This window comes from Pseudophryne corroboree, chromosome 4 (genome assembly GCF_028390025.1).
Source record: "Pseudophryne corroboree isolate aPseCor3 chromosome 4, aPseCor3.hap2, whole genome shotgun sequence".
Classification (NCBI taxonomy): domain Eukaryota; kingdom Metazoa; phylum Chordata; class Amphibia; order Anura; family Myobatrachidae; genus Pseudophryne; species Pseudophryne corroboree.
The window spans coordinates 813,076,749-813,085,333 of record NC_086447.1 but is presented as its reverse complement, the minus strand read 5'-3'; the positions used below and the strand labels follow the sequence as shown (position 1 = coordinate 813,085,333).

Below are 8,585 nucleotides of genomic sequence, written 5' to 3'. Positions count from 1 at the left end.
TCCACACCCTCCAGCCCAGCACACGCTGCTCAGTACTGTGTGCTGGGCTAGGGAGAGAAAAGCAGCAGCCTGTCCTCTCTCTCCCTGCATGGGGGTGTGAAGGGTTACCTCTTCTGTCTTTGTAAATATTACTTTTTATATGATCAATTTCCTTATAATAGTTACAGTGTAAAAGTGAATATTTCTATTTCCCTAGTGAAGGGTTAAAACATGCTATATGAACTCTTATGTGTTTGCATGGATGCGTGCTGCCCTGTGCTAGGTGCCTTTGTCTCTCATACAGATACCAGGCCTGTGTGGGTCTGGCATCCAAGGTCAGTTCCATACCAGATGAAACTCGTTCTTTCTACCCAAATATACTGTGTTACAAAAACTTTGTTAAATGTTTGAGAAACTTGTAGAAAACCCATATATGGACATCCGCCTTTTTCTGTTCTGCCTGGTAACTATTAACGAACCAATGGGAGTGTAACGACATGTCAGTTACACCCATATGCATTGTCATATATACTTTTGTTAACTTCATAATAAACAGTGTGAATTTTTACTGCTTGTGTTGTGCATGTAACTGATAGCGTAAAGGTTTACACTCCCAGACGTCTGAGAGGCCATCACATCGAGGGTTAAAGAATATAAGGTCAAATCCTTTCAGCTGGGGGCTATGTCCGGAATTCAGTGATCGTCCCTGAATGGTAAAAATAGAGAATTTATTGTCTGTCTTTGCCATACAGGATTGCGGTCATACACTGAAGCTGAATCCGTGTCAGTGTTCCGGGAACACGTGACAAGGTAATATTTAAGTCCGGGACTTAATATTACGAAGTTTTATGTAAAAGCATAAAACAGGTATCAGGGATACCATAGAATCTTTAATGTCTGGGACTTAAAGATACGTCTGAGAAAGGACCAGGCGTCCAAGCGCAATTCTCCAAAGACGTTAGTATCTGGGATACTTAAAAAAAAAAAATAGACCTGGGGTCTATACATAACGTAGATTATACCTCTATCTGATCGTCTATATATATATTCTTGTATGTTGTAGTGAGATAAGTTCTTATATTTGGTTCAGACGGCTGGTAAGTTTTCGTCTGCCAGATATCTTTACTCAAACACTTTTCTTGCTTCCTGTTTAAAACGCTGTATTTTTCTGACATCTTGTACGAATGGTAAGCGTACCCGTCAAAAGATTTCATGTTCTCATTATACAGATAATATTGTGATATTGTCAATGACTAATTAACTGGTGTTAGCTAATGCATGCATAGAAAGTTTTTGTAAATTGCATAGAAGGTTTTTTTTTTTTTTTTTTTTGTAAACTGCATTTTTGTTGTGATATTGCATAGACAGTTGTTGTAAGTTGTTGTGGAAATTGCGTAGAAAGCTGGTGTAGATTGCATTTACTATGGGAGGGGGTCAGAGTAAGACAGTCATTTATCCCCCGCCCCTCCCTGGTGAGACATGCAAGATGTATGTCGCCCGCAACTCTACCTCAGAGTATTACTTAGTTAACCCATGGGTGGATAATTTAGCGGGATGGACAGAGAAAGCAGGACAGGACCCATTCCTACGGGAAGGCAGTAATTACCCTTTCTATATGGAGATTTAAGAAAAAATGTCAGTTCCCAATAGCACAGAAGCGAAGCTGCAGAGAACTGTAAATCTTTGAAAATCCCTCTCGCCTCCCCCCTTTGCATTCCAATGTATCCTGCGCTCAGAGACACAAATCTCTTGGCAGCAGTAACCCTTTCACACTAGATGGGATCGCCTCCAACTTCACTGCTGGAGGGTGCGTCCACTAGCTCTATCCCTAGCACCAATAACCCAGAGTTTAGATAATAGTAAAACACTGTCCCAAGCCCACCATTACCCTCGATGGCTGTATATCTTATTTGCGCAAAGCTTGCAAAGGACGCAGCTATACACATATGAAGGAGGTCTTTAAAACCCGTGCTCCTTTGCCTGTGCTTTTTTGCCTGTCGCTGTAGCTTGTAAACAGAAACCTTCATAGTCTGTTACTGCGTTTTGGAAAAGGTTTAAGGACTGCTGGACAGATGACGCTGGCTTACCTTTGCTTAACTCAGAAAGCTTACTCATTTCCCCACCAGACAGAGCCAACCCCGCAGTCAGGGAAGATTCCAAAGACCCCGCGCACTGACGGGGCCCGGAGGAGGGTATCCCAGCCTTTATTCAACTCTCCCGTCATAGTAAAGATTCACCTCTGCTGCCACTTATTATAAATGGAAGTAAAATTCCCTTTTTAGTGGACAGCGGTGCAACAACCAGTGTTTTGTGTTCTGACTTATGCAGTATCCCCTCTCACCAGAAAAGATAGAAGGTCTCCGCCCCGTGATACAGCAATTCTTACAACAGGGTATTCTCAGACATATTGTATCACCATACTGTACTCCTGTGAACCCTGTTGCCAAAGCTGATTGCAGTATAAGATTTGTACAGAATCTCAGAGCGATCAATCAGCCAATTGTCCCGATTGCACCAATTGTTCCAGATGTAAACTCACTCATTTCTGCAATCCCTGCAGATGCTGCGTTCTTCTCTGTAATTGATTTGAAGAATGCCTTTTTTTCAGCATACCTGTAGATTCACAGACACAATTACTTTTTGCCTTTTCTTTTGAGGGTAAACAACTTACCTGGTGCAGATTATTGACGCACCTGTTGTCTCCAGGCCACATTGAGGCCCTGGCAACCTCACCATGGTTCAGTCCTGCTACAGTATGCAGATGATCTGCTGCTCTGTAGTAAAACTGAGGAGGCCTGCCGAGAGGATGGTGTTTCATTACTAAACTGGCTTTGTGAATGTGGACACAAGGTGTCCAAAATAAAAATGCAATGGTGTAAAAAGCATGTTGATTACTTAGGTTTTGTGCTCACTCAGGGAGAGAGGAAAATCAGTCCACAACGCATACAGTCTGTATTGGGCCTGGTCACCCCAACTACCCAGAAGGAACTACTGTCCTTCCTGGGTATGGTAAATTACTGCAGACAGTGGATATCTGATTGCTCTTATTATGATAACATTTTGAGACAAGCCACACTGAAGGACAAGCCTAAAACTGTACAATGGTCACAAGAAATGTTAACTGCATATGAAAGTTTAAAATGTATGTTGATAAAAAGTCCGGCACTTGGCCTCCCCAGTTATGTGCTACCTTTCCATCTATATGCAAGGGACAATTGTAAAACCATGGCGGGGGTGCTCACACAGTTTCATGGAGGGAAGTTGCGCCCCGTGCATTTTTTTTCCAAAGTCATGCCAGTGTCTGTGCAAGGTATGCCTGCCTGCCTCAGGGCTTTGGCAGCCTGTGCAATGGTTGCAGAAATGGCCACTACCCTCACTTTAGGCCACATCACAGTACTCCACACCACACATGATGTCCTGGCAATACTTAAAGGCTTACACACACAGTACATGTCAGCACAACGCCTTAGTGGATATGAAGTACTCCTTTTGAGTAACCCTACCCTTACCATTAAGTACACTGCTAGTTCTTCTGGCCCTGCACCCATTCTCAATGCCCTTTTAGGCTTGAAAGGTCCCGAGGATGAACCACCCGACCTACATGACTGTGCTGCTTCCATTGAAGCTGAAACTTCTCCCAGACTTGACATGTCTCCCGTTCCCATACCAGGCGCAGACGTAGTTTTTGTTGACGGCTCATGTAGTAGGCCCAATGACAATACATACCAGGCTGGCTATGCCATTGTCACCCTCCCTGATACTGTGTTGGAAACCCTACCAATACCTTATCAGTCCGCGCAAGCTGCAGAACTCATTGCACTCACTAGAGCATGTCCCTCCCTTGACAACGTCCATCTGCTCACTCAACTTCAGGCTGCTGCGACTAGTGCTGGTCTCTCCGACTGGACTTACCCAATTCTGCAGAAAAAATCCTAAATCAGGATTAATCTGCAAAGAGGGGAAACCCTGTGTGCCCCAGTCCAGTGCCCCTTTGCTCGTTGCCCAGTGCCGTGGTGTTGGTCACCGTGGTGAAGCCACAACACTCCTCCTACTAACCAATGATTTTTATGTTACTAATGCCAAATCACTTGTGGACCAGTATGTTAGCAGATGCATCACTTGCCTCAGGAACAACCCTAATAAAGCTAAACACCAGCATCTTGAATACCCCACAGAAAACTCTAGGATACTCACCCTTTGAAATACTAATGGGTAGACCCTTTTCCTACACCCTGGGCTAAGAAACCACTAGTAGTACAGGAAGGAGATCTAGAACTCATCAGGGAAGAGTATGTCAGGTCCCTGATAACAAAACTGAATGAAATTGAACATGAGGTTAAAAAAAACGAAAAAATGAGAAAGCGCTATTCACATTTGATGTGGATTTTATTTTTCCTTAATAATCAATTTTTTCTAAAAGCACATTTATATGCCGGCCGGCAATGCACAGACAATAATAATAAAAATATTACAATCAACTCAGTAATAATCACAATAATTATGGATAAATCCTTTCACCTATATATTATGAATACAATGATTCTAATTTCTAATCTGTCTTATATTAAGACAGAAATTTACATGCATACAATGTATCCACCTGTTGATCTTCTCATGTGAATATCTTATTGCTCTTTAGTCAGGCAATTTTTGGACATGTGTCTCTGTAACAAATTAAACCACGCTTGTGTCCATGAGTCCCGAGTTACTGGAGTGCATGTGTTCCCAGTTGATATGATTAATCCTATGGTGGGCTTATTTGAAAAAGTTAAACGTGGTTCATATATAGAATTAATGCATGTATGATGAGTATGCCACTATGTATATAATATGAAAGTACCGTGAAATAGCCTCTGTTTAGGCACAAAGATGGTAATGCTCCTCCTGGTTGATACTCCGCAAATGCCTTTAATTAGGGTTAAACGGCTTTTAACCACAGTGTGCTCCGTTCTCCTCCCGGCCGGTGAGCACTAACCCGGGCCTTATCCGGAGTCCGTGAACGGGTGATGTTAAGGGATTCTCTTCTCCACAAGAACTATGCTCCGTGTTTCTCCCGGCCGGTAAGCACTCCCCTCGGCCTTGTCAGGAGTCCGTGAGCAGGTAAGGTGAAAGATTTCTCCTCTCCACAGAGACTGTGCTCAGCTGGCTGGCTGGTAAGCTCGGTCTACAATGCAATGTAGACCGAGCTTACCAGCCAGCCAGCTGAGCACAGTCTCTGTGGAGAGGAGAAATCTTTCACCTTACCTGCTCACGGACTCCTGACAAGGCCGAGGGGAGTGCTTACCGGCCGGGAGAAACACGGAGCATAGTTCTTGTGGAGAAGAGAATCCCTTAACATCACCCGTTCACGGACTCCGGATAAGGCCCGGGTTAGTGCTCACCGGCCGGGAGGAGAACGGAGCACACTGTGGTTAAAAGCCGTTTAACCCTAATTAAAGGCATTTGCGGAGTATCAACCAGGAGGAGCATTACCATCTTTGTGCCTAAACAGAGGCTATTTCACGGTACTTTCATATTATATACATAGTGGCATACTCATCATACATGCATTAATTCTATATATGAACCACGTTTAACTTTTTCAAATAAGCCCACCATAGGATTAATCATATCAACTGGGAACACATGCACTCCAGTAACTCGGGACTCATGGACACAAGCGTGGTTTAATTTGTTACAGAGACACATGTCCAAAAATTGCCTGACTAAAGAGCAATAAGATATTCACATGAGAAGATCAACAGGTGGATACATTGTATGCATGTAAATTTCTGTCTTAATATAAGACAGATTAGAAATTAGAATCATTGTATTCATAATATATAGGTGAAAGGATTTATCCATAATTATTGTGATTATTACTGAGTTGATTGTAATATTTTTATTATTATTGTCTGTGCATTGCCGGCCGGCATATAAATGTGCTTTTAGAAAAAATTGATTATTAAGGAAAAATAAAATCCACATCAAATGTGAATAGCGCTTTCTCATTTTTTCGTTTTTTTTGTTTCTTTATCAGGGGCGAAATACCAATTGCCCCTGAGAAAGCTGCTTACGCACTTGTTTAAATCATAGCGCCTGGTATTTTCTCTTGAACATGAGGTTGTTTGTAAAAACCCTTTGAATCCACAGGAACCTACACACCCCTTTAAAGTCGGAGACAGAGTCGTGGTGAAGGTGCTCCCCAGGAACAAGAGCCCAGGAGACTTCACCTATGGTCCAGAGACAGAGGTCGTAGCAGTTACCCGAACAGCAGTCCTGACAGAGGAAAGTCCTACCTGGATCCATGCATCCCGAGTAAAAAAGGTTCCTAGACCAGACCTAGAGAGGGAAGCAAGTGATTCCAGTGAGGTACGAACCGGGGCAGACAGCCCTGACCTCCCACCTAGCGAAGAAAGAAGAACAGAAGAAGATGAGGAACCTGTCCCCTATCTTTATCCTGGGGACTACCTTGATAGCCCTACTGGCCCTCACTCACCACACAATATGTGAGGTTGACATCACACAAACAGATGGGGTCCCCACCTTGTGGTACAATTCCTCCAATACACACGTAGCCACATACATCCTTGATTATTTTATGTTCCCCAAAATTGCTGATGACAAATATTATATACAACAAAGGAGGAAATCAGGAATGTCTGAGACAGTATATATTTGTGTTACTGACGAATGGTACTATAGTGCAAGACAAATGTTTTATTTGTGGGACATGTATAAAAACCCAAAATACCAGCCTAAAATTGCTCCCCAAAACAAACCTTTAAAGCCCCATATTGCCACTTCTAAAGATATGGTGGCTATTACTAACCCTACCTTTGAAGACACCCTAGCTATTGAAACTGGTTTCTCTGACATTAATTTTTGGTTGGAATGGATGAAGTATAGTGCTAACAAACACAATAAAAGCAACTGTTATGTCTGTGGCAAGTCTAGGCCCCACCTAGGTACAGTGCCCCTTAATATACCCCTAGAACAGGAAAATTGTTTTTTCAGCCTTTTTAATGATCACCGATGACCCCACTCCTCCCTCTAATACTCCTGCTAATCGAAAGAAAAGAGCACTCCCAGGAGGTAGCTTTGACCCCCACGTATACATTGATGCTATAGGGGTCCCAAGAGGTGTTCCAAATGAGTTCAAAGCTAGAGATGAGGTGGCTGCGGGTTTTGAGTCATTGTTCCCTATAGTAACTGTAAATAAAAACGTAGCCTGGATTAATTATATATATTATAATCAACAAAGATTTGTTAATGATACCAAAGATGCTCTTAAAGGTATAGCTGAACAGCTAGAAGCCACTTCCCAAATGACATTTCAAAATAGAATGGCCCTTGACATGATCCTAGCAGAAAAAGGCGGTACATGTGTTTACATTAGTAAGGTGGAAGGCTGTTGTACATATATTCCTGACAACACTGGTCCCAATGGTAAGGTTACTTTAGCCATAAACAAGTTAGAAACCTTATCCATAGAACTTAAGAAAAATTCAGGTATTGATAACCCATGGAGCCAATATTTTGGATGGTTTGATAATTGGAAACAGGCTCTTGTGCAAATAAGCATATTCATACTTGTAACTTTAATTCTTGTAGGCATTATAGTTTATTGTGTAATTCCCTGTGGAAAGAAACTTACCTCCAAAGGCATTGATAAGGCCCTGATGTACTATGATATAACCACCAGTCCTGTCACCTCCTCTGATAGTGAGGGACCCGACGATTATGTCCAATATCTCAAGAACTGGAGGAACAAGAAAGGAGCCTCACTCAAGAATCATGTCATATAATAATCATGATTCTAAGAGGGGATTGAAGGGTTACCTCTTCTGTCTTTGTAAATATTACTTTTTATATGATCAATTTCCTTATAATAGTTACAGTGTAAAAGTGAATATTTCTATTTCCCTAGTGAAGGGTTAAAACATGCTATATGAACTCTTATGTGTTTGCATGGATGCGTGCTGCCCTGTGCTAGGTGCCTTTGTCTCTCATACAGATACCAGGCCTGTGTGGGTCTGGCATCCAAGGTCAGTTCCATACCAGATGAAACTCGTTCTTTCTACCCAAATATACTGTGTTACAAAAACTTTGTTAAATGTTTGAGAAACTTGTAGAAAACCCATATATGGACATCCGCCTTTTTCTGTTCTGCCTGGTAACTATTAACGAACCAATGGGAGTGTAACGACATGTCAGTTACACCCATATGCATTGTCATATATACTTTTGTTAACTTCATAATAAACAGTGTGAATTTTTACTGCTTGTGTTGTGCATGTAACTGATAGCGTAAAGGTTTACACTCCCAGACGTCTGAGAGGCCATCACATCGAGGGTTAAAGAATATAAGGTCAAATCCTTTCAGGGTGCGATCACAAACCCGCCACCCACCGGATTAGACACCGGCGGCGCCCCACTTTGCACATGCATGAACTACATAGTTGTTTTTTTCTCTGACGTCCTAGTGGATGCTGGGAACTCCGTAAGGACCATGGGGAATAGCGGCTCCGCAGGAGACTGGGCACAAAAGTAAAGCTTTAGGACTACCTGGTGTGCACTGGCTCCTCCCCCTATGACCCTCCTCCAAGCCTCAGTTAGATTTTTGT

The 8,585-nt window shown here is 42.5% G+C and overlaps 1 long non-coding RNA gene across 1 annotated transcript; it reads left to right on the top strand.

Annotated features, from left to right (window-relative positions):
• The first annotated feature begins 2,574 nt into the window (after window positions 1-2,574).
• On the top strand, window positions 2,575-8,239 carry LOC134910430 (uncharacterized). The gene is made up of 2 exons (XR_010176194.1): window positions 2,575-4,314; window positions 6,082-8,239. It is a non-coding gene; the product is annotated as an uncharacterized LOC134910430 (long non-coding RNA).
• Window positions 8,240-8,585: the final 346 nt, after the last annotated feature.